The 26,894-nt window shown below is 36.5% G+C and overlaps 1 protein-coding gene and 1 pseudogene across 9 annotated transcripts in view; one reads left to right on the top strand and one right to left on the bottom strand.

The window, feature by feature from the left end:
- LOC105477016 (phosphatidylinositol glycan anchor biosynthesis class N) overlaps nucleotides 1-26,894 on the bottom strand; it is a 157,620-nt gene that overhangs the window by 128,348 nt on the left and 2,378 nt on the right. Inside the window, exon 2 of one of the 9 annotated variants that reach the window (XM_071085233.1) lies at nucleotides 330-388. The exons of the other annotated variants lie outside the window; for them this stretch is intronic. The gene's annotated coding sequence lies outside the window, so the exon portion shown is untranslated. The remainder of the gene's footprint in view (nucleotides 1-329; nucleotides 389-26,894) is intronic. 9 annotated transcript variants of the gene reach the window in all.
- LOC105477015 (COP9 signalosome complex subunit 2 pseudogene) lies at nucleotides 19,265-21,107 on the top strand (annotated as a pseudogene).

The raw sequence follows: 26,894 nt of genomic DNA, 5'->3' as shown, positions 1-26,894 counted from the left end.
TCTTGACTATTACCACATTAAGCAGGAAACGTGCATTCTATCACATTTGACAGAATCATATGAAGTTAAATTTCATCTGTGCTTCAGAAAATCTGTACTTATTAAAGAATCATTTTATTTTAGTTCCCTGAATCAATCAAAAAGGTTACATTTTGTCCACTCAATAAAAATGTTTTGTGCATACATCACATGCATAATTGGATGCTGGGGTACCATAGAGAATATCCAGTTCTCTGTAAGTTCATCACAGAGCTGATGAACTTACAAATACTTAAGGAAGAAAAACAAAGCAATATGAAACATTTAAATAATACTGTAAAAGAAGATACCAATGGAACATGGGAGTGTTTTCCAAGCCAGTCTGTAATTTGCTATTGTTGGTGAATCTCTGCAGGTCAAGGAGAAAAAAAAAAAAAAGTATTGGAACTTGTCTTACTTGTAATGTAACGGTATTAGTTTCATATAGTGATCCTAGACTGAAAAACACCAAGGATAAGGTAATTTTAACTACAGACACATCTTTTTCTTCTTGGCCTGAAGAATCACATCATGGAAGGAAAGGATGGCAAAATACCTTGCAAAAACAAATGAAACCTTGGAAAAACACTCATCAAAGTCAAGCAGATTATAAAAAAGAAAATATGATAGAGCAAAAGGTCAAATTACAAGCCACTTATTTTCTGAGAACCAAGGGTCAACTAAATATCAAAGATATTCTACGAAGCACAAAAGTTCCTTAGTGAGTAGATGCTATTTTGCATCTCATAGCTAACTGACAGAGAGAATCTTTACATGTTATATAGCATATTCCCTCCCCTCTTTGGTGCTACTACAAATCAACGTTCTATTTTCTGAGGCAGTTTAGAATAATAATCACTATACTTAATTTTTTTAAAAAGTAAACTTTATGTTTTTTTACTAAACAACCTAATGAATATTAAATGCTAAACTATCAATGTGAATGCAAAATAATTCTGAATATATTTGTGTTATTTTCTTAAATATATTCTCAATGTAGAATTAAAGATTCAATGATTGTGAAAAATTCTTCAAATTTCCAAACCAATTTAAAATTCCATTAAAAACGTGTAAATAAATGTTTACCCAAATCTGAAAGTTCTGAACATTGACAGTAATCTTTTTAGTGCGTCAGTCATATTACGGTACTTTAAATTTATATCCGTTTTTATTTGCTTGCCTGCTAGCCAGTAAGGGTGTGTACTGATTTCCTAGTTACAGTTTTTCATGGCTTGCTCTTTTGTTTTGATTATTATAGTAGAGCTCTTTTAGACATTAGACCTTTTCTACTCTAGAGACAACACAGAGGTCCCAGTGAAAAAAGGACTATGGTACACCTAATAATAAACCTGACCCAGTTGTATTTTCCTGTTGGAGATAAACTTTATTACGTTATTTTCAAAGCTAATATTTGCAGGGTGTTCTGGTCCCCGAAGAAACCTAGATTAGTTACCTTTGTGGCACATGGTATTTTTTATTTTCAATTTTGTTTCAAGAGCATTTTGTTGAGCCAACTACTTAAAATTCCCTCAGAGAATACGAAGAAGAAATGCAAAAGTATCTATATCTAAATTTACCCTCCAGGTTTATCATCATCTGTTTAAAAAGATTTAGCTTCTAAGGAACATCTATGTTCAAAATTATAGGTCTCCAAAGGCTATAACTCACCTCACTTTGCCCAGGACTGAGACATAGTACTGTTTCTAGAACATAAAACATTTTTAAAAATTGTTTAAAAATTCACATAACATTCACCATTTTAGACATTTTAAAGCACAGAGTTCTGTAGTGTTAAATATATTCACAGTGTTGTACAACCAATCTCCAGAACTTTTCATCTTTCAAAACTGCAACTCTATACCCATTAAACAACTCTCTATTCCCCCCTGCCCTAATGCTGGGGAACCACTGTTCTACTTTCTATTTCCATGAGTATAACTATTCTTGCTACTTCATACAAGTGAAATTATACGGTATTGTTCTTTTTTGATTAGCTTATTTTACTTAGCATAATGTCCTCAAGTTTCATCCATGTTGTAGCATATCAGAATTGCCTTCCTTTTTAAAACTGAAATCAGACCATTGCATGTATATACCACATTTTGGCTATCTAGTCACTTATTCATAGACATTTGAGTAGCCCGCACCTTTTGGTGACTGTGAATGATACTATGAACATGGGTACACAATCAGTTTTGTTTTAAAATAAACATTGGATATTGATCAGAGGCAGTCATGTAGATCACTTAATTACAAGAAGCTGGAAAATATGGAAAACTGAGGAAATATATGGTAAATATCACTGTCTCTGCTGCAGACATATATTTCATACTATAATATATAACATAATGTATTAGTCCATTTTCACATTGCTATGAAGAACCACCTGAAACTGCGCAATTTATGAAGAAAAGTGGTTTAATTGACTCACAGTTCCACAGGCTTAACAGGAAGCATGACTTCGAGGCCTCAGAAAACTTACAATCATGGCAGAAGACAAAGGAGAAGCAAGCACACCTTACCATGGCAGAGCAAAAGAGAGAGTGAGCAAAGTGGGAAGTGCCACAAACTTTCAAACACCCAGATCTCATGAGAACTCACTCACTATCAGGAGAACAGCAAGGGGGAAATCCACTCCATGATTCAGTCGCTTCCCACCAGGTCCCTCCCCCAACGCGTAGGGATTACAATTCGAGATGGGATTTGGGTGGGGACGCAGAGTCAAAGCATATCACACAGCAATATATACATTACGTTGATTATTATCACATATAATCATTATTATGTATATGTTAATACATATATTAATTACACTGGCTGAATGTAGAGAGCAGATTGTAGTAGGTAAAGAAATGAATCAAGGAGACTGTTGGAAAGCTAGTTAGTATGTAAAATAGGTCAAGAAAGAGATTATTGTTGATTAGTATAAATTAGTGCAGTGGAAGTTAACAGAAGGAAGTTGATGACTGAGTTATACTTTGGAGGGAGATGAGGAAGGCTGCTATGGTTTGCGCTTTTCCCCACCAAAAGGCATTCATTTTCACCACAATGAAATTTGACCCCATTGTGGCTGTGACGGGAGGTGGGGCCTTGTGAGAGGTGTTTAGGTCACTGGTTGGATCCCACATGAATGCGCTGGTGCTATTCTCACAGCACTGAGTTCTCACTCTGGAGCAGAGGGATTAGTTCTCCGGGAATGGATTAACTCACGTTCTCACAAGTGGGCTGTTGTAAAGTGAGGTTCCTCCTCCTGCTCAGTCCCTCTTCACACACGTTCACATCCCCTTTGTTCTGCTCTGCAATGTTATAACAAAGCACAGAAGCCCTCACCAGAAGCCCGGTCCATGCCCTTTAACTTCCTTGCCTGTAGAACTGTGAACTAAATAAACCTCTTTTCTTTATATGTTACCCAGTTTCAGTATTCTGTTATAGCAACACAAAACAAAGACCTGGGGCTTCAATAAAATAATACGGGTAAAGAGGTAAAAAATGACTTCCAGATTTCTGGTTTGAGCATGTGAATGGTCTTTAACTTGCAGAAGGAAAAGATTTCCTTACAGGACATGGTGGGACGTAAAGCTGAGGGAGAAAGTATTGAGCATTTTCTTTTTGATATATTAAATTTAAGCTCGAGATGTCATAATAAAAAGGCAGAGAGTTGCTGTGAAACTCAAGAGAGGAGTTCCTAACTACAAGAATGACCTAGAGAAAGCCACTACTAGAGACAGAAAAAAATTAGCCAGTGAAGTAGAAGGAAAACCAGGAGAGGGGCCCTTGAAGTTAAAAGAACAGTGATTCAAGTGTGAAGGGTGTGGTTAACTGTCAGATCCGCTTAAAGGCTGGAGTAAGGACAGTAATGAGTAATCTGGGAGCTTGGAGTTCTTGTTAACTTTACTGAGAAGTTTAAACAGTCATGTGAGCTGAGTCCCATTAAAGTGGTTGTTTGAAAAGTAAATGGGAGGTGAGGGAGTAAGAGTGGAATGAGCGCAACTCTTTGGGAGAATACTAACTTTGAAGAAAAGAAGAAAAATAAAAATTGATGTAGGGTCAGTAAAGGGTTTTCCTAAGCTATTAGAGACTAGAAGATTTGTGCGCCAAGGAATAATTTAGAATATAGAAGGATATGAATGATGCAGCAGAAAGCTGGAGTTAAATTCTCAGGATACCAAGAGGGGATGGAATGGAGAGCACAAGTGGAGGAGCTGGGCTACTCTGAGTTTGCGCAGGACCTTCTTGCATTTAGCACTGAAAGTCTAGCAGCCAGGGAAACGTATTGGTTGCAGGAAAACTATTATTGGGCTCTGGTTGGCTCTACCCTGCAGCAGGTTTCTTCTCATCTTTCACGCACCTTCTCAAATGTCATCAACTAAAGGTTCCTCTGATCACTCTGAAGTAGGCCCCTCCTCCATCTTCTTTGATCCAAACAATCACACATTCTGTAGCTATTGTTAAAATTTATTTAGTGGCAAGGCTGTGGAGAAATAGGAACACTTTTACACTGTTGGTGGGAGTGTAAATTAGTTCAACCATTGTGGCAAACAGTGTGGCAATTCCTCAAGGATCTAGAACCAGAAATGCCATTTCACCCAGCAATCCCATTACTGGGTATATGCCCAAAGGATTATAAATCATTCTATATAAAGACACATGCACACGTATGTTTACTGCAGCACTATTTACAACAGCAAAGACTTGAACCAACCCAAACACCCATTAATGATAGACTGGATAAAGAAAATGTGGCACATATACACCGTGGAATATTATGCAGCCATAAAAAAGAATGAGATCATGTCATTTGCAGGGACATAGATGAAACAAGAAGCCATCATTCTCAGCAAAATAACACAGGAACACAAAACCAAATACCACGTGTTCTCACTCGTGAGAGTTAAACAATGAGAACACATGGACACAGAGAAGGGAACAACAAACACCAGGGCCTCTCGGCAGGGTGGGGAACAAAAGAAGGAACAGCATTAGGGCAAATACCTAATGCATGCGGGGCTTAAAACCTAGATGACAGGTTGATAGGTGCAGTAAACCACCATGGCACATGTATACCTATGTAACAAACCTGCACATTCTGCGCATGTATCTCAGAACTTAAAGTAAAAACTAAAATAAAATAAATATTTATTTAGTGTATCTCCTTCACTAGAATGTAAGCTCCTTAAGAACACAGATTGACACCTTTTTCTCTCCTGTATGCCTTGTTATTGACAGAGAGCAGGAGCACTCGATAGATAGATAGATAGATAGATAGATAGATAGATAGATAGATAGATAGATTCTCTATATACACACACATATATAGATATATCTATCTATATATATAGATATAGATGTGTGTGTGTGTGTGTGTGTGTATATATATATATTCAAAGTTGGCCAGGCATGGTGGCTCATGCCTGTAATCCCAGCACTTTGGGAGGCCGAGGTGGGTGGATCTCTTGAGGTCAGGAGTTCAAAACCAGCCTAGCCAATGTGGTGAAACCCCACCTCTACTAAAAATACAAATATTAGCCAGGTATGGTGGTACACACCTGTGGTCTCAGCTACTCGGGAGGCTGAGGCAGGAGAATCGCTTGAACCTGGGAGGCAGAGGCTGCAGTGAGCCAAGATCGCACCACTGCACTCCAGCCTGGGCAGCAGAGTAAAAATCTGTCTCAAAAAAAAAAAAAAAAAACAGTCTCCGTAACACACACACACACTCTCTCTCTCTCTCTCTCTATATATATATATATATACATATATATATACACACACACACAATAGAAGTGTAGTGATAACTTATTGTAGATAATATATTGTGAAATTTACACTTCCCTGATCAATGATAATGAGCAACTTTTCACATGTTTAATGGACATTTTTTAATCTCATCTTTTTATCACTTCTCATTTTTTTAACGGTGTCTATAAAAAAACAGTACTTTTAAATTCTGATTAAGTTCAGCCAGGTGCAGTGGCTCACACTTGTAATCCCAGCACTCTGGGAGGCCAAGGTGGGTGGATCACCTGAGGTCAGGAGTTTAAGAACAGCCTGACAAGAAATGGAGAAACCCCAACTCTACTAAAAATACAAAATTAGCCGGGCGTGGTAGCACATGCCTGTAATCCCAACCACTTGGGAGTCTGAGGCAGGAGAATTGCTTGAACGCAGGAGGCAGAGGTTGTGATGAGACAAGATTGCACCATTGCACTCCAGTCTGGACAACAAGAGCGAAACTCCGTCTCAAAAAAAAAAGAAAAAAATCTGATTAAGTTCAATCTACCAACTTTTCTTTCTGGTTATTACATTTTATGTCCCAAATATGGAATCATTGTAAGTAACCATGCTTTCTTTATTACACATTTTTAATATCTTTTATTTGAAAATAATTTCAAACTTAAAGTTACGAGAATGGTACAAACACCTGCACACCCCTTAGCATATTCACCTAATGTTAACATTTTCCCGAGTCGTTCTTTTTTTCCCACTCCTTCTCTGCTTTGCCCTATTCCAGCCTTGCCTCTGTGCTTTATCCTTTTTCTCTGTATATATCTGATCACATAACATTGTTTCTGAACCATTTGAGGATAAGTTATATACACCAGGACTCTTTATTCCTAAATACGTCAGATACCTAGAAATTACTCTGTAGGAATAATGATACTCTCTTATATACCTACGTTATAGGTATCAATTCAGTAAATTCAGCATCAATGTAATATTTAATCTACCATCCATATTCCAATTGTGTGAAGTGATCCAATAATGTTCTTTATGGCATTTTTATAGCTTTACTGAGGCATAATTGACCAAAAAACTGTACATAAAGTGTAATAATCACTATCATAAGGAACAAACTCATCAACCCTAAAAGTTTTCTTATGAGTCTTTGTAATCCAACATCACCCCATTTCCTAGACAACCACTAAATTTTTTTTTGCTTGTTTTTGAGACAGGGTCTCACTTTGCTACCCAGGCTGGAGTGCAGTGGCATGATCTCAGCTCACTGCAACCTCCACCTCCCAGGTTCAAACAATTCTCATGCCTTAGCCACCTGAGTAGCTGGGACTACAGGCGTGTACCACCAGGCTCAGCTAATTTTTGTATTTTTAGTACAGATAGGATTTTGCCATGTTGGCCAGGCTGGTCTTGGAACTCCTGACTTCAAGTGATCTGCCCACCTTGGCCTCCCAAAGTGCTGGAATTATAGGTGTACCGTGCCCAGCCCACTAATGTATTTTCTACCACTATAGATTTGTTTACATTTTTGAACTTTATAAAAATCTATTTCTGCATCATGTACTCTCTTTCATCTGAATTCTTCCACTGAGCATAAATACTTTTAGAATCATACATATTTGTTCCTTTTTATTATTGAGCATTATTCCATCGCATGGATACAGCACAATTTGTTTACTCACGCTCATGTTAACAGACACTTGTGTTGTTTCTAAAAGCTTTTGGCTATTTCAAATAAAGCTGCTATGAAGAATCATGTAACAGCTTATGTGTGGGCATGTGCTTTCATATCTTCTTTTTTTTTTTTTTTTGAAACTCCTGGGCTCAAGGAATCCTCCTGCCTTGGCCTCCCAAAGTGCTGAGGAGACAGGCATGAGTCACTGCTTTCATTTCTCTTCAGTGAACACTTGGGAATAAAATGGCTAGGTCAAATTGTAAATACATGTTTAACTTTTTTTTTTCCTTGAGACAAAGTCTTGCTCTGTTGCCCAGGCTGCAGTGCAGTGGTACGATTATGGCTAATCTAAAAACTAAAAAGTTAAAAAGCCATGTTTAACTTTTTCAGAAACTGACAAACTAGTTGTTTTCCAAAATTGTTGTACAACTTTACATTCCCACCAGCAATATATGAGAGTTTCAGTGGCTCTAATCCTCAGCAACACCTGGCATTGTCAATCTTTTAAACTTCATCTGAAGTGGGTGTATACTGGTAGCTTGTTGTGATTTTAATATAATTTCCCTAATGACTAATGTTATTGAGTATCCTTCCATAGGCTTACTGATCTACCATTTGTATGGATTTAATTTTTTAATTAGATTGTCTTCTTGTTATAGAATCATAATGGTTCTTAGTATATTCTAGATGCAGGCATACCACATATTACTGTGCTTTACTTGATTGCTCTTTGCAGATTTATTTTTGCAAATTGACAGTTTGAGGCAACCCAGCATTGAGCAAGTATATTGGTGCTATTTTTCCAACAATATGTGTTCACTTCATGTCTCTGTGTCATATTTTGTCATTCTTGCAATTATTTCAAACATTTTCATTACTATTGTCAGTTATGTTGATCTGTGATCAGTGATCTTTGATGTTATGATTGTAACTGTTTTGAGACAATCACATATAAGACAGCAAACTTAATAAATATTGTGTGTGTTCTGACTGTTCCACCAACTGGCCATTCTCCATCTCTCTCCCTCTCCTTGGGCCTTGCTATTCCAAAACACAACTAAATTGAAATTAGGACAATTAATAACCCTACAATGGCCTCCTAAGTGTTCAAGTGAAAGGAATACTCATGTGTCTCCCATTTTAACTCAGAAGTTAGAGATGATTAAGCTTAGTGAAGAAGGCGTTTTGAAAGCCACGATAGGCTGAAAGCTAGGCCTCTGGTTTTAAACAGTTACCCAGTTTATAGATGCAAAGGAAAAGCTCTTGAAGAAAATTAAAAGTGTTACTCCAGTGAATACATGAATGATAATAAAGTGAAACAGTCTTATTGCTGATATGAAGAAAATTTGAGTGGTCTGGAGAGAGAAGATCAAACCAGTCACAACATTTCCTCAAGCCAAAGCCTAATTCAGAGTAAGACCCTAACTCTCTTCAATCTATGAAGGCTGAGAGAGGTAAGGAAGCTGCAGAAGCAAAGTCAGTATCTATAAAAAGCATGATGACATTCTGTTTGGAATGGAGTTAAATCCATAGACCAACTGAGGAAGAACTGATAACAATATTTAGTCTCTCTGTCCAGGAATACAGTATAACTCTCCATTTATTCAGGTCTTCTTCAATTTCCCTCAGCAATGTTCTGTAGTTTCAAATGTATAGGTCGTGTACATCATTTTTAAATCCTATCTTTACAATTTTCATATTTTTGGTACTATTGTACTGTTATTTTTTATTTCAATTTCTCCTTGTTAATTCTTAAATCAACATTGATTTTTATATAATGACCCTGTACCTTGCAACACCGATGAACTGTTATGGTGGCTTTTGTGTATATGCTTTTTAACTTTCTGGAGATAATCAGGTTATCCATGAATAAAGACAATTGTACTTCTTCTTTGTCAATTTTTATGTATTTATATCTTATGCTTTTTGTATTATCTAGAACCTCCAGTATGATGTGGAATAGAAGTGGTTACAGCAGAAATCCTTGCCTTGTTTCCAGTATTAGGATGAATGCTGTCAGTTTTCCAAGTTTTTGTAGATTCCCTCTATTAGGCTGAGGAAGTTTCCTTTTACTCCTAATATGCTAACAGCTTCAAATCATGAATGGATGTTGGATTTTGTCAAATGCTTTTTGTTGCATCTACTGAGATAATTATGATCATCTGATTTTTCTACTTTGGCCTGTTAATGTGGTGAATTAATATTGATCAAATTTCAAATGTTAAACGTATCTTACATTCCCAGAATAAATCCCACTTAGTCATTAAGTATTATCCTTTCTATATATTGTTGGTCTTAGTTGAAATTTTACCATTTTTTGCAGCAAAGTTTATGAAAGATATAAGACTGTAATTTTCTTTTCTTATATCTTTCTGTGGTTTTGGTATCAGACAATGAGTTGGGAAATGCTGTTCCTTCTTGTACTTTTTGGAAGAGTTTGTGTAAAATTTGTATTATTTCTTCCTTTATTGAGTAACAGAATTCACCAACGAAACCACTGGCTTGGGGTTTTCTTTGTGACAAGGTTTTTAACCATAAATCCAATGTCTTCATATATATAGATATAAACACACATAGATATTCAGATTATATATTACTTCTTAAGTAAGCTTTTGTAGTTTTCAAGGAATTTATCCATTTGTCCATTTCATCTACATTGTCAAATTTATTGACTAAAATTGTCCATAATATTTACCTATTATCCCTTTTTCCTGTCCTGCAGTACAGGATCCAGTCTAAGGCCAAGTATCACATTTATTTACTCAAAATAAGTCATTTTTCAAGTACTTAATTCCTTTCAGTTAGATCTTAAATTCTATCCAGAGTTAAAGTACATATGGCATATTTAGATTTACAGATGTTCACTTTGATTTAAACACCTCCTCTCTATCATGGAAATAAGCCTTAGTACTCTTCTTAATGTACTTATAAGTTAAGTACATTATGATGTATTTGTAAATGCAAATGTATATTTGCATTTAGGCAAACACCACAGTAATTATTGCCACCAAGATCCATTGATAAATGCTAATTTATCAATGACAAATATATATTTGCATTTACAAATAACTCCCTGGGCTCATGTTCTTTCTTGCCCCATTTGCCACTGCACTGCTTTGCTAAGGTAAGTATCACAGTTTATGTGTTAAAAGATAATATAAATTTTCCAAGGTTTATTGAAGTAACAAAACATTTTATTTGAGAACTTTGACCATGTTAAAGTTATAATAGTCAACATAAAAATCTAGATCTGTTACGTAATAAGAGTGGATTCTAGTAAAGCCACTGTTACTGTTTCCTTATCCATAAAAAAGACACCATCAGCCCTACTCCATTACAGAAGTATTGTGGGAAATAAGCAGACTCCACAATGACACCATACAAACATAAAATATTAGCAATACTAAGAATAACTAGATTGTGAAGCAACCCAACTCACATTTTTAAAATCAAACTGTAAATAGTTGATTTACATTATGCTGAAGAAAAAAATAGAAGAGACAAAGATATATTTTCCTGCCAAATTGGTAATTAACATTGGGACTTCTTATTGGTGATCCAAATCATGCAAATAAACTCTGTAAATAACAAGGATTTTGACAATAACCCCATTCAGCCATTTATTAGGTTATGGTCTACAAAATTTTAAAAGGCAACTTGGTGTCTATTTTGTTTATTTATTTTTGAGATAGTGGTCTCACTCTGCCACCCAGGCTGGAGCGCAGCAGTACAACTTTCGAGGCTCAGACAATCCTTCCACCTCAGCCTCCCAAGTAGCTGGGACCACAGGGTGTGCTACTACACCTGGCTAATTTTATTTTACTTTTTGTAGGGACTGGGTCTCACAGTGTCACCCAGGCTGGTCTTGAACTCCTGGGCTGAAGCAATCCTCTCACCTCGGCCTCCCAAAAAGTGCTGGTATTACATGTGTAAGCCATTAGGTACATTACTAACATTACCCAAACTTTGTATTTCTCACCTTGTAAAATGCAGATAATACCAATGAACCATAAAAATGGTAGTGAGGATTAAAATAAATGTATGTCAAGTACCAAGCCCAACACTTGGCACTCAGTAAATGATAACACTTCAGTTCTGCTTCACAAAGATAAACTAAATATTATGAAACAAGAATAGTCATATGGTCACTAAATTCTGCCAATTCAACCACCTAATTAATTCTCTCCCTTCATCCTTTCCAACTGGAACACAAGGAAGAGCAACAAATAGGGGGCAAAAGCTAAAAAGCCTTCCATACTTTCACTATTAAAACTGATCATTTCTCGGCCGGGCACAGTGGCTCACGTCTGTAATCCCAGCACTTTGGGAGGCCGAGGCAGGCAGATCACGAGGTCAGGAGTTCGAGACCAGCCTGACCAATGTGGTGAAACCCCATCTTTACTAAAAATACAAAAATTAGTTGGGTGTGGTGGCGGGCACCTGTAATCCCAGCTACTCAGGAGGTTGCGGCAGGAAAATCGCTTGAATCTGGGAGGCGGAGTTTACAGTGAACCGAGATCATGCCACTGCACTCCAGCCTAGGCAACAGAGCAAGACTCTATCTCAAAAAACAAAAAAAAACAAAAAACAAAAAAAACCCTGATCATTTCTCATCTTCTCATCATCTACTTTAGAAACACTTCCACAGCAGCTCCTAGTTCACTGCTGTAATTATTTACTTCTTCAAGTTTACATACTAAATTATATGATCTTTTAGATACACTCCCAGTTGCTTCTATATTCACAACATTCTTCCACCTGTGACTGACTCATTAATAGCTCCTTAGTAAATGTTTACTGCCTATATGAAGAAATGGCATATTAGAAAACAAAGGCAATTGAGTCAAACTTTGATTTCACAAAAGAACAAGCTGAAGGCCAGAGACATGAAGTGAGGTCTCAGCTCATACTGTTATTTAATATGCAGCAGTAAAAATCTAATTAGGGGAGATGAACGAGTAAACAATTATAGAGACTTAACTACCATTATAGACACATTTACTTGTAATGATTGCATTATGCAATAGAAGCTTATATTATTCATATTTTCTCTGATCCTACTAAATACCCAATATTATTAATTAAATCAGTTAAATTAATGCTAATGCATTATTTTTAAAAGTGTTTTAGGTAAGTATTCACAATATTTTAAAAAACATATATAGCAACTAGCTGAACAGAAAAATGAATGTCCTATATAATTACTTAGTTCCTATAAAAATCATGGCTATGAGACAATGAGACCATTTTTAAACTGTCATGCAATTCAATCCCCTCCCCCTCAAAAAAACTTTTAAGAGGATCTGAAGACAACTTCCCTAATCAAATTAATATATTTTCTTGATTACAGACTCGCAGGGTTCACTACTAAACACGAATGACATAAACATTATATATTTAATATTTCTCAGTGTCCAGTTGAGTTTTGCTTTCAAAAGAACTCATGTTTTCACTTCTCCACATTCACTGCCATCAGGTAAGTCCACTATTTTTCATCTGGACCTCTTCAACAACTTACAAATGGTTTCCCTACCAAACTGCAGAAAACTACACATAAGTAATTATATATTTTACTTTACAAATTGTAGTACATTTCATTTGTTCACTATACTTCATTCTAATTGTCCTTCAGGAATTTTATACACAGGTACTGACCCCAAAACTCAGATTAAAGGTTAAAACTCTTTTACCCATTCCCCATAAAATTTCCACTTTCTTCCCTTTCAATGTAAATTAGATTACATCTTTTCCCTTCTTAAAATCTGTGAGTGGCTTTCCATTGTTCCAATAGTAATATCCTATGTTCTTCCACTATCTCCATGGCCCTGCATACCTCTCACCTCATTATGGCATCCTATCACCTCCCACCTTGGGCTCTCAAAGTGCTGGGATTACATGTGTAAGCCACCACACCTGGCCAAATGTATGTTTCTAATATGTATCCTCAGACTAGAATATAAGCTAGAATGAAGGCAATGACTGTGTTTCTGTTCACTCATGCTCACCACCTAATGGCACAGTGCAGTCACTTTATGATTCATTGGTGGAACGAGTGTATATTTGAACTTTATTTATTTATTTATTTTCCCCCAGTTCACTAAAAGTATAGTTAATGCAGCATCAAGTCAAAGAGAAATTTTACCTACTTTGGGGAAGACGGCAGGAAGAGAGAGCTAATAAAAAGTCCTTGAAAGCTTGTAAAATTCCCCCTAGGGGCTGGGCGCGGTGGCTCACAGCCCGTAATCCCAGCACTTTGGGAGGCCAAGACGGGCGGATCACGAGGTCAGGAGATCGAGACCATCCTGGCTAACACTGTGAAACCCCGTCTCTACTAAAAAAATACAAAAAACTGGCCGGGCGAGGTGGCAGGCGCCTGTAGTCCCAGCTACTCCGGAGGCTGAGGCAGGAGAATGGCGTAAACCCTGGAGGCGGAGCTTGCAGTGAGCTGAGATCCGGCCACTGCACTCCAGCCTGGGCAATAGAGCCAGACTCCATCTCAAAAAATATATATATATATATTAGCTGGGTGCAGTGGCGGGTGCCTGTAGTCTCATCTACTCGGGAGGCTGAGGCAGGAGAATGGCGTGAACCTGGGAGGTGGAGCTTGCAGTGAGCCGATATCGCACCACCGCACTCCAGCCTGGACTATAGACCCAGACTCCGTCTCAAAAAAAAAAAAAAAAAAAATCCCCCTAGGTATCTTAGGAACTATTATTAGCTAATTAATCTTTCCAATTAGGAAGTACAGGCTCTATTGTCTCAAATTTCAGATAAAGAAAAGGTAAGAAGTCAACAAGAAGTTTCAGGCAATTTTTATTTTTAAATAACTTATTTAAAGAGATACATAACTAGGCTATAAAATAGTATCTAAAATTCCAGAAAGGAAAATCAAGTGAGAATATAATTGATATTTTTCTTTAACATTATGTTAGAGAGAATTGCTTTATCAAGTAATGACTTATTATCCTTATCCCTACCAGAATACGATGAAATATTAATGAGTTTAGAATCCGGTATCTCTTTTTTACAGAATAATTTCAATTAATTCAGGTAGCAGGAATGAGGGAGATATAAAATTACAACTAGGCAAACACCACAGTAATTACTGCCACCAAGATCCACTGATAAATGCTAAAATCAACAGATCAAAGTGTCAGGGAAACAGGATATTTGAAGTCTTTTTTTTTTTTTTTTTTGAGACAGAGTCTCGCTTTGTTGCGCAGGCTGGAGTGCGGTGGCGCGATCTCGGCTCACTGCAAGCTCTGCCTCCCAGGTTCACACCATTCTCCTGCCTCAGCCTCCGGAGTAGCTGGGACTACAGGCGCCCGCCACTACGTCCGGCTAATTTTTTGTATTTTTTAGTAGAGACGGGGTTTCACTGTGTTAGCCAGGATGGTCTTGATCTCCTGACCTGGTGATCCGGCGGCCTCCGCCTCCAAGAGTGCTGGGATTACAGGCATAAGCCACCACGCCCAGCCAATATCTGCAGTGTTAAAGAAACTTCTCCAAATATTTACTCCTTGTACAGGGAAAAATACTAACAATGGAGAAAATAGACACCATTTAACCAAGTGGTCATGGTTAACATAACCAATAGTAAGACATACTAACATACTAACCTCATGTAACCCTGACCAGATGCACTGAGAAAGGCAAAACATGGTAGTCTCGGCAAAAGAACATATGGTATTCTTGTTAAAAATGCATAATCTCAATCTAATAATGGTAATACATCAGACAGACCCAAATTGAGACAGTCTACAAAATAATGCACAAGTACTCTGTAAAAGAATTAAGGAGGTTCAAGAGACTTACCTAAACACAACAAGGGAAACTGGATGAGAAAATAGACAATAGCGGAAAAACTAGTTAAGTTCAAGTAAGATCTGTAGTAAACAGTATTATACAAATACTAGTATACTGGTTTTGATAATTATACGATGTTTATGTAAGATGTTCACATTAGGTGAAGTTGAGTAAAGAGTGTACTGGAACTCTGTACTGTTTTTGCAACTTTTCAACAGATCTAAAAATTATTTTTAAATAAAAAGTAAAAAAAAAAAAAAAAAAAAAAAATCGGAGCCTGAATGTTACTCAAAAGATACACTGTTATAATTATAAACCACCAAAAGTTTTATGGATAGCTCTGATTGCAGATAATCTTTGTTCCTGTCAAACATTACTTGCTAAACTTATAGACTATCAGTGATTTAATGTTCACATTGGCATAAACCCTACTAAAAGGCTTATGAATTAAAGATGGTGTCCCATAGGTCCTTATGGCTTTGTTCACTTTTCTTCATTCCTTTTTTTCTGCTTCTATAATTGCAATTGCCCCATCTTCAAGTTCACTGATTCTTTCTTCCACCTGTTCAAATTTGCTGCTGAATCCCTCTTGTGAATGATTTGTTTCAATTATTGTACTGTTAAGCTCCAGTATTTCTATTTGGTTCATTTTAATAATTTCTATCTCTTTTGATGCTCTTACCTTGTTCATACATCACTTTCCTGACTTCCTTTAGTTCTTTGTCTGTGGTTTCCCACAGCATTTTGACATATTTAAGACAGATGATTAACGTCTTTGTCTAAGTCCAATGTCAGGACTTCCTCAAGGGTGGCTTCCATCAATTTATTTATTTTTTTCTGTGAATATGCCATCCTTCCCTGAGACTTTGTATGCTTTTTTGTAACTTTCCATTGAAATTTATATTTTGAATATTATAATGTAGTAATTCTAGAAATCAGATTCCAGAATTCTGGCATTTTCTTTTGATTTTTGAGGGGTTCAGCCTTTCATTTAGTAACTTTTCCAAACCATTTTTGCAAATACTTTATTCCTTTTGTTTATGGTCATTAAAGTCTCTGTTTTGTTATCTTACTGATCAGTCAATGGCAGATTTAGATTTCCTTAAATGCCTAAAACAAAAACTAATAGTACTCTCCCAAGTTTTTATAGTCTAGCTCTCAGCTGAACTACTCTCACACTAAGCTTGGCCACCTACACTTCTGCCTTAACCTTCACCTTCTGCTTGTCTAGCGCTCACAGATCTCCCAAAGGTAGAAGCCTAGGGACCTCTCAGGATCTTTCTGGGCATGCATTACATGTAATTTTTGCGGGGGATAAGGATGGGACAAAATTCAGCCTCTACATTGATCACTCAGGAAACCACTAGACAGGTCAAAATGCACAACCACAGTATTTTAAGAACAAAGTCCATACTAAATACAAGCAAGTCACACCAGGAATGTGGGCCATAGTCTCCACAGCTGCTGCCATTGCCACAGTGGTGAAAGAGGATGGTGATCCAGTGGATTAAATGCCACAGCACTCTGAAATTCAGCTGCCCTCTTCTTCATTATTCAGTCTCCTAGTTGCTGTAAATGTCAGACCAGATTTTAGAATGCCAAAAGAGCTGATCCTGTCACTCTGCCCTCTTATGCTTGTTTCAGTGGAGGAACTAACCCTTAAAATAAACCACCATACTCTGCCATTTTCTGTAATGTCACCTAGAGATTGTGTTCTTTTTTTTTTTTAAATTTATTTATTATTATTATACTTTAAGTTGTAGGGTACATGTGCATAACGTGCAGGTTTGTTACATATGTATACTTGTGCCATGTTGGTGTGCTGCACCCATCAACTCATCGTTTACATCAGGTATAACTCCCAATGCAATCCCTCCCCCCTCCCCCCTCCCCATGATAGGCCCCGGTGTGTGATGTTCCCCTTCCTGAGTCCAGATGATCTTATTGTTCAGTTCCCACCTATGAGTGAGAACATGCGGTGTTTGGTTTTCTGTTCTTGTGATAGTTTGCTAAGAATGATGGTTTCCAGCTGCATCCATGTCCCTACAAAGGACGCAAACTCATCCTTTTTGATGGCTGCATAGTATTCCATGGTGTATATGTGCCACATTTTCTTAATCCAATCTGTCACTGATGGACATTTGGGTTGATTCCAAGTCTTTGCTATTGTGAATAGTGCTGCAATAAACATACGTGTGCATGTGTCTTTATAGCAGCATAATTTATAATCCTTTGGGTATATACCCAGTAATGGGATAGGAAACAACAGGTGCTGGAGAGGATGTGGAGAAATAGGAACACTTTTACACTGTTGGTGGGATTGTAAACTAGTTCAACCATTATGGAAAACAGTATGGCGATTCCTCAAGGATCTAGAACTAGATGTACCATATGACCCAGCCATCCCATTACTGGGTATATACCCAAAGGATTATAAATTATGCTGAGATTGTGTTCTTAACCACTTCAGCATTTACTAAAAATACACAAACCTGCGATGTGAAGTAAAACCAGCCAAAACTGTAAGACAGAGCTGGTAGTCCCAGCTACTTAGGAGGGCGAGGTGGGAGGATTGCTCGAGCCTAGGAATTCAAGGCTAGCCCGGGAACATAGCAAGACCCACAAAAAAAAGAAGAAAAAAGAAGAAAGATGAAGAAAGAAGAAGGAAGAAGGAAGAAGGAAGAAGAAGAAGGAAGAAGGAAGAAGGAAGAAGGAAGAAGGAAGAAGGAAGAAGGAAGAAGGAAGAAGAAGAAGAAGAAGAAGAAGAAGAAGAAGAAGAAGAAGTAGTAGTAGTAGTAGTAGTAGTAGTAGTAGTAGTAGTAGTAGAAGTAAGATAGCACTTGGAGCCTGCACACAAGATTATCAGATAAACTATTAAGCCATATAATTAGCACTAGTTCATTTGCTTATTATTCTGGGGTATATATTTTTTCATCATGATTTATGTCATTTTAAATTGTAAATTCTATGTGAGTTTACAAAATCCCATATAAGAACTAATTTTCAAATTTTCTCATGGCAAGTAGAATAGAGATTATTAGTTCTTTAGATAATTCATGCCCACTTGAGTTCAAAATCTTTTATCTATATCTCATATCCTTTTTCTATTCCAGAAACTACCAGGATACCATAGGGCAGCCAGTCACCATGTCTCCTTAGGCTTCTCTTGGCTGTGATAATTTCTCAGACTTTGCTTGTTTTGATGACCTTGTGAGTTGTGAGGAGTACTGGTCAGAGATTTTGTATAATGTCTTGCTATTGGGATTTATCTGATGTTTTTCTCATGGTAAGTCTGGGGTTATGGGTTTGGGAGAGCAAACATACATACATAAAGTACCATTTCTTTACATCATATTAAGGGTACTGTCAACATGACTTACTAAACTGTTAATACAAAACTTGACCACTTGGCTGAGGCAGTTTGTTCAGTTTCTCCACTGTAAAGTTTCTCCATGTAAATGTTCCCCCATTTCAAACTATACTTTTTGGTAGGAAGTCACTACATGCAGCCAACACTTAAAGAGTGAGGAGTTACACTCCACCTCCTGAGAACACGAGGCATCTACATAAATTGATGTTTTTTCTATATGAAGAGTATATATGTTAAACCTAGTCAATTATGTAATTAAAAGCCATCAGCCAGGCCTGATGGCTCACACCTGTAATCCTAGCATTTTATGAGGCCGAGGCAGGTGGATCACTTGAGCTCAGGAATTTGAGAACAGCCTGGGCAACGTGGTGAAACTCCATCTCTACAAAAAATGCACAAAAATTAGTCGGGCATGGTGGCGCATGGTCCCAGCTACTTGTGGGGCTGAGGCAGGAGGATTGCTTGAACTCCGAAGATCAAGGTTGCCGGTGAGCCGAGATCGCGCCACTGCACTCCAGCCTGAGTGACAAAGTGAGACCTTGTCTCAAAATAAATAAATAAATACATAAATAAAAGCCATCTGTCATTCTACAAGATTACACTAATATTATAATCAGGAGCCGCGGAGGATTGTGGGAGGAGGTTGTCTCCAATTTCTCCTCCCCCTCCCGGCCAAGATGTCTGACATGGAGGATGATTTCACGTGCGATGATGAGGAGGACTACGACCTGGAATACTCTGAAGATAGTAACTCCGAGCCAAATGTGGATTTGTAAAATCAGTACTATAATTCCAAAGCATTAAAAGAAGATGTCTCAAAAAAAAAAAAAAAAAAGAAGATGACTCAAAAGCAGCGTTAAGCAGTTTCCTAAAGGTTTTGGAACTTGAAGGTGAAAAAGGAGAATGGGGATTTAAAGCACTGAAACAAATGATTAAGATTAACTTCAAGTTGACAAACTTTCCAGAAATGATGAATAGATATAAACAGCTATTGACCTATATTCGGAGTGCAGTCACAAGAAATTATTCTGAAAAATCCATTAATTCTATTCTTGATTATATCTCTACTTCTAAACAGATGGATTTACTGCAGGAATTCTATGAAACAACACTGGAAGCTTTGAAAGATGCTAAGAATGATAGACTGTGGTTTAAGACAAACACAAAGCTTGGAAAATTATATTTAGAACGAGAGGAATATGGAAAGCTTCAAAAAATTTTACGCCAGTTACATCAGTCCTGCCAGACTGATGATGGAGAAGATGATCTGAAAAAAGGTACACAGTTATTAGAAATATATGCTTTGGAAATTCAAATGTACACAGCACAGAAAAATAACAAAAAACTTAAAGCACTCTATGAACAGTCACTTCACATCAAGTCTGCCATCCCTCATCCACTAATTATGGGAGTTATCAGAGAATGTGGTGGTAAAATGCACTTGAGAGAAGGTGAATTTGAAAAGGCACACACTGATTTTTTTGAAGCCTTCAAGAATTATGATGAATCTGGAAGTCCAAGACGAACCACTTGCTTAAAATATTTGGTCTTAGCAAATATGCTTATGAAATCGGGAATAAATCCATTTGACTCACAGGAGGCCAAGCCGTACAAAAATGATCCAGAAATTTTAGCAATGACGAATTTAGTAAGTGCCTATCAGAATAACGACATCACTGAATTTGAAAAGATTCTAAAAACAAATCACAGCAACATCATGGATGATCCTTTCATAAGAGAACACATCGAAGAGCTTTTGCGAAACATCAGAACACAAGTGCTTATAAAATTAATTAAGCCTTACACAAGAATACATATTCCTTTTATTTCTAAGGAGCTAAACATAGATGTAGCTGATGTGGAGAGCTTGCTGGTGCAGTGCATATTGGATAACACTATTCATGGCCGAATTGATCAAGTCAACCAACTCTTTGAACTGGATCATCAGAAGAGGGGTGGTGCACGATATACTGCACTAGATAAATGGAGCAACCAACTAAATTCTCTCAACCAGGCTGTAGTCAGTAAACTGGCTTAACAGAGAACAAGCTTTTACAGACATCCTTAAGGCAACAGTGCAGAGATGTAATCCTTAAAAGAACTGGGAATGGCAAAACTACTGTCCATTGATGTGTCCTGAAAATTATTGGAGTTATGGCAGAAGTGCTTTTTTGATCAACTGGTTTGTGTTTTGCTGCTGCATTTATCCCAAGAAAAACAGCTTTAATCTCCAGAAGAAAACCAAAATACCATGGGATTTATGCTGTATTGACATCTTGCCCTAAACATACAACATCATAGTAATTTGTCATGGGCAACATGACCAGAGAGAATATTTTTGTCATGATTTTAAATACACTGACACGCTACTGTTGGTTAAATTTAAACATGTTTTACCTGCAGAAATTCTCTCACAAATAACCTGCAATAACTTGAAATGCATACCCTTTTGAACACTTCCTTTTCTCATGTATAAATTAAAATGTTTGCTGCATTTTGCAAAATGTCAAAAAAAATATTATAATCATCACCATTTCCACTCCTGCTTTCCCTACCTTACTCAAAATTAATTTTTACCAGTATAGACGCAAAGCCATTATTTCTTTTATAAGCTTATTCTAATTGGTACTACCAAAAAAAGCCTTATAAATGATCTCATTCAAGACATATATTCTATTATATGACTCTATTACAATTTATTTGAACATTATCCTGCTGATCAACATTGCTCGCAATTGTCATGATTATAAATAATATGGCAATTAAGCTGCTCCCTTATGGTAAAGTTGGAGATTTTTAGAATGTTTACAAACTGTAGAGTAGTAACCCATAACAAAATAATTTAATGGACTGCACTTAGCCTTCTTTCCTTTTTTTTTTTTTTTTTTTAATGAAATAGAATACGGTACAATAGAATAGGATAAAATAGAGAATATATCACATCATGAAGTACTTCAGAAGTAGTACATGATTTTGAAAAATTGTGGTTTTTTCCTGTGTATCCAAACATCTATATTCTTAAATGTATATAATCTGTACTGAAAGTTTTATTTCAAATTATTCTATGGACAAATAAGATTGAAAGCCACCTCTATAAGTGGAATTGCTCTAATAAACAAAATTTTCAACATTACAAGTGACTGGCAAAGTGTCCATACTAATTTAGATACCCTCCAGCAATGTACGAAAGCTTCTATATCTCTAAATCCCCAGAATAGTTTGATACTGTCATATTTACCTTAAGACAATTTGAGCAGGCCAAATTGGCATCCTGTTATTTGACTATGTATTTGCCTGATTACTAGTGAGTATGAACTTCTTTTCATGTTTTTACTAGAATTGGGTCTCTCTTCCTTTCAATTGCCTATTTACATACTTTGATCAGATAGGGTTAGGGTTATTGACCTTTTCTTTGACTTGTACATTAAAATTATATGTGTGTGTATGTTTATATAGTGTATGTATGTTTATACATAGCTAGATACACACATTTATATATAAATTCTGTTCATAGGGCCTTTTGTTAAAATGAAATTTTCAACTTTAATACAGTAAAATTCATCGAATATTTATCCTATCTGGTGTAAGTCTTTTGTGTCTTGTACTATAGAAGAAAACTTCCCTGGTTCTTATGTCACATATATTCTTTTAATAGTTTTAGATTTTTGCTTTTTACCTTTCATTATTTAAAATTTATTTGTGTCGGTTTGTGTCCTCTGAGACAAAAATAATTATTTGTATATGGTGTGAGGTAGACATCAGCTTATGTTTTTAACCAGCTCACAAGTGTTAGTACTGCTACTAGTGTAGAATTTACTAAGATAAAATTACACATCAGAAAGAAACAGGTTTTAAAAACCTTTACATTCAAATCTTGGCTTTTGCTATTTGTAATAATAAAAAATTGGAAACAATATTTAACCATAGGGAACAGATAAATTGTTTATTTTGAAATACTATATTGAAATAATGAAATACTATATTTCTGAAAAGGATACATCTCATAAATATCAGTGTTAATAAAAAAAAAAAAAGTTAAACATCTATTGCCCTTTTCTCCCCCACACAGTCAAACTTCTTGAAAAGACTGAATGTGACCTCTTTTATTTCCTGACCACCTAAATTTCAAACAACTTAAACCTTATTTTCATTACTTCATAAGAAAGTAAAGACAGTTAACAGTATAAAATCTAATAGCTATTTTTTAGTCTTCATTTTCTAAGCAACCTAAGCTTCCTGGGCTCAAGTGATCCTCCCACCTCAGCTTCCCAAGTAGCTAGGACCACAGGTGCATGTTCACCACATTCAGCTAATTTTTGCATTTTTTGTAGAGAGGGGGTCTTGCCATGTTGCCCAGGCTGGTCTTGAACTCCTGGGCTCAAGTCATCTACTCACCTCAGCCTCCTAAAGTGCTGGGATTACAAGTGTGAGTTGCCGGGCCCAGTAGCTGTCTCCTTTTTATTTTTATTTCTTTTTAGATGGAGTCTCGCCCTATCTATCGCCCAAGCTGGAGTGCAGTGGCACGATCTCGGCTCACTACAACCTCCACCTCCCGGGTTCAAGCAATTCTCCTGCCTCAGCCTCCCAAGTAGCTGGGATTACAGGCAGGTACCACCATGCCCAATTAATTTTGTATTTTTAGTAGAGATGGGGTTTCACCATGTTGGCCAGGCTGGTCTCAAACTCCTGACCTCGGGTGATCTACCCGCCTCATCCTCCCAAAGTGGTGGGATTACAGGCGTGAGCCACCATGCCTGGCTGCCTTCTCCTTTTTAATAGGCTCTTATCACTTGGCTTCTGGGAACATTACTGCTTTCATTTTTCACCTACACCTCTGGCCAATGTTGAACAGTCTCTATCTGGTCATTGAATTTTGGAGTTACTCAAAACTTCGTCCTCAGCTATCTTTTCTTCTCACTCTATACTTTTTATCCTGGCATGTTTCATCATATCCGTGGCTTCAGTTATCACTTATGCAAAAGTCTCAACAAATTATAGCTCCAAATCCACATACGTAACTCCAACCTTTATAAATCTACATGGACATTTCAAAGACAATCAAACTGAGTAGGTTTAAAACCAAATTCATAATATTTCCCATGAGCCTTGTCTACTACCTACTAAATCCTTAGTGTTCACAATCTCAGGAGGTGGCACCACCTTCCCACCAAGTATGTAAGTCTGAGAAACAGGCATCATTCTTTACACCCTATTCTTCCCCTTTATTTAATCCAACAATTGTCCACTTTGTGTTTCTTGAATCTGTTCATTTGTCTTCATCGCCACTGACACCTCTGTAATTTAAGATGTACACCATATCTTATGCGAACTACTGCAATGCAGGAATAGGTCACCCCTATACACTCTGACCCTTCTCTGATCCGCTTCTTGCCATGTAGCCAGACTATTACTTGCTTTTCTTTTTTCAAAAGAAAATCTGAACATCTTATCCCTTGCATAAAACTCTCCAGTGCCTTTTCACATACTAATCAAGACTAAAATCCTTAATGTGACTAATAAGGTCTTTCATAGACTAGCCTCTGCCTTCTTTCCTAACCCTGTCTCATAGCACTCCCCTTTACTTTGTAACATCTCACGTCCCTGGCCCCTTCTTTTACTCAAGTAGCCCACTGCTATAAGACTTTCATAGGCTCAATTCCTCTCTGCAGAATGCACTTGCAACCTATCTTCCACTCTCTCCTAACATTCCATTTCAAGCAGCACTTCCTCAGGGACTACGCAGGTTAAGTCAGAAACGAAAACTTTTACTTCAGTTTGTAATTACATAGCTCTGTCTATGACTATTTGAATTAATGTCTGCTCTGTCACTTCACCACAATTCTATGACAGCAGGATGGGGCATCTCCAACACCCATCAGAGTCCTATGCAGTTAGTAAGGACTCAAATGTTTGCTGAATTAATTATTTAGAATGACTATTTCAAGGGTAAATGCAATATGCACTATAGCCACTAGAGGATGCCCTACTTCTGTTTTTGTTCCTCCAGAACAAGATGTGAAGATTGAAAATACTTAAAAAAAAAAAAAAACTAAACCTTTTATGATAAATTATTTACTATTAATGTAAATAAAATTGCAGTGATTGCAAAACATCAGTGATCACAAACTACTTATCTTAATTAGTTTAATTGCTTAATACTACACAGTATTACTTAATATTTCTCTTTAAAGAAAATTACAATTTATTCAGATTTATTGAAAAAGAAATACCTCCAAAACAAACACATAACTATTAAAATTTTAAAAAGATATATTCATGTACCAATACAAGTTATCTAGTTTATATCTGTGGATGTTTACCACACTCTGAGAAACAATAAAACATGAGTTATTACTAAAACCTCAAGTCAACCAAAACTTCTATTCAGAATATTACTTGTGGTTCTTTTAAGACTATTAAAGCCTAAAATATTTTTTAAATACTAAAATGATTGACGTGCTTTGAAAAAAGCCATCTTTTACATCTTCGTTGCTAAGGCACAAGCTTTAATAACTATCATTAGTCAGATGAAACATTAGTTGTAAGGGCCTATATTAATGAAAATCTTACTAAGTAGAAAGGAAATTTCCCAACACTATTAATAATAAATTATTATAAGTAGTGATCGGTAATTATTAATATTCCAGTGTGTGTTACTTATATATTATTCACGAATAACCAAACCTCTGTGTATTGTGGAAAAGAAAAGTACCTACTGGGAAGACTGGGCAGTTGATTTGTTATGGGCTTACAAGATCACAAGTTCAAGGTTATAGGACAGGAAGCAGAAACAAAAGCAGAAAACTACAGATTTGTATAGGAAGAACTTCTGTACATGCAGTTCTTACAAGTCTCTAAGGAAACATTTTAAATCTATTTTCAACTTGTGTTTTAGAACTTAGACTCCAAATTAAAGATACTCCCTTCAGCCCTACTGATTTAATTGCTTTTTCAATGCACTGCCAAAACAATTGATATTAGTTTTATTTTTAAAAACTTGTCAAATGTTCTCAACATATACTAATATTTCATTAATTAATAAGTGACCACAGTAACAGTTATTGTGTAGCACGTACCAGGCACTGGGACAAGAACATTCTCAATTCTGTGTACTTTCCTTATCCCGTTTGATAGATGAATGCAAGTGAGGCTGAGAAGTTAGGTAACTTTTTCAAGGTCTCACAATAAATAATGAGTAGAATTGGGATCTGAACTTAAGCTTTTCTATCTTACAAGCATAATCCTCTTCAGGAATCTTAAATGCAGGAGATGTCTCAATTTCCCAATCAGGGAGATGGAATATTGTACATAAACAATCCATTTCTAATCATGCCCTTCGCATGCCATTCACTAATCCTCCATTCCTGCATTCCAGAAATTGGTTCCATTTTAATCTCTCTGGAAAACCCAACTAAAATACGGATCAGCAATCCCTTTTGCTAAGAAATCTCTAACAGGATACAGTATTTGCCATTTCGATTCCATTTGGGGGGATTTTTTCCCCCATGTTTTACTTTTAATACATGGCACAAAAAACTACTTATCATTAAAACATTGGGAACTAATGTCCTATAAAAATACTTTAAATTCTTGGTACTATTTTTTTTAAAACTTCTAGCAAAAATAAAACTTAAAAAATGCAAATTCCCATTCAAATGAAAATTTCAGTTTACTGAGACTGGGTAAATTGAAATTAAAGCCTACTCTTAACTGTTGGCATACTTTTACATGTAAACCAATAACCTGACCTAAGGTTATGCAAGAATCCTCTATTTTAATTTTTCCATGGAGGTAACGGGAGATACTTTACTGTGGAATGTTTACTGCACACTGAATGTAGTATGTCACTTACCTGATAGCACTAATTACTACTGCCTATGCATTTCGGCATTTATTGGAAGCTGTACACTAAGAAAGGAAATCTAAAACCTGCGAAAGTGGTCGTTTGTGTGCGAAAAAAATAGGAGCCATAAGAAATAGCAGTCTAATTGTATTGACTGGAAAATCCTTTACCTTTTCAGATCATAATCAAGGAATAACATAAAAGATAAAAGTTGATCTTCTCAACTTAAGATATGTACTTTATATGCTAACGTTTCATTAAAAAAATCAAAACTCTCTGAAGCATTCAACTTTTAAAATAGTTCTAAGTTCCAAAACCTTGATTCCAGCTGAATGAACAAGTCACAAATGTTGCAGGAGACAGTGGATAACGAATCGTTTGGGATATAAGAAAAATGATGTTAATTCCTTTGACTCCTTATTAGTGGAATTGATTTTTTTTTTTTTTTT

The sequence above is a fragment of the Macaca nemestrina genome, chromosome 19 (assembly GCF_043159975.1).
Source record: "Macaca nemestrina isolate mMacNem1 chromosome 19, mMacNem.hap1, whole genome shotgun sequence".
Taxonomy (NCBI): domain Eukaryota; kingdom Metazoa; phylum Chordata; class Mammalia; order Primates; family Cercopithecidae; genus Macaca; species Macaca nemestrina.
Note: the sequence above shows the minus strand (reverse complement) of the source record. Positions and strands in the feature narration are given on the sequence as shown.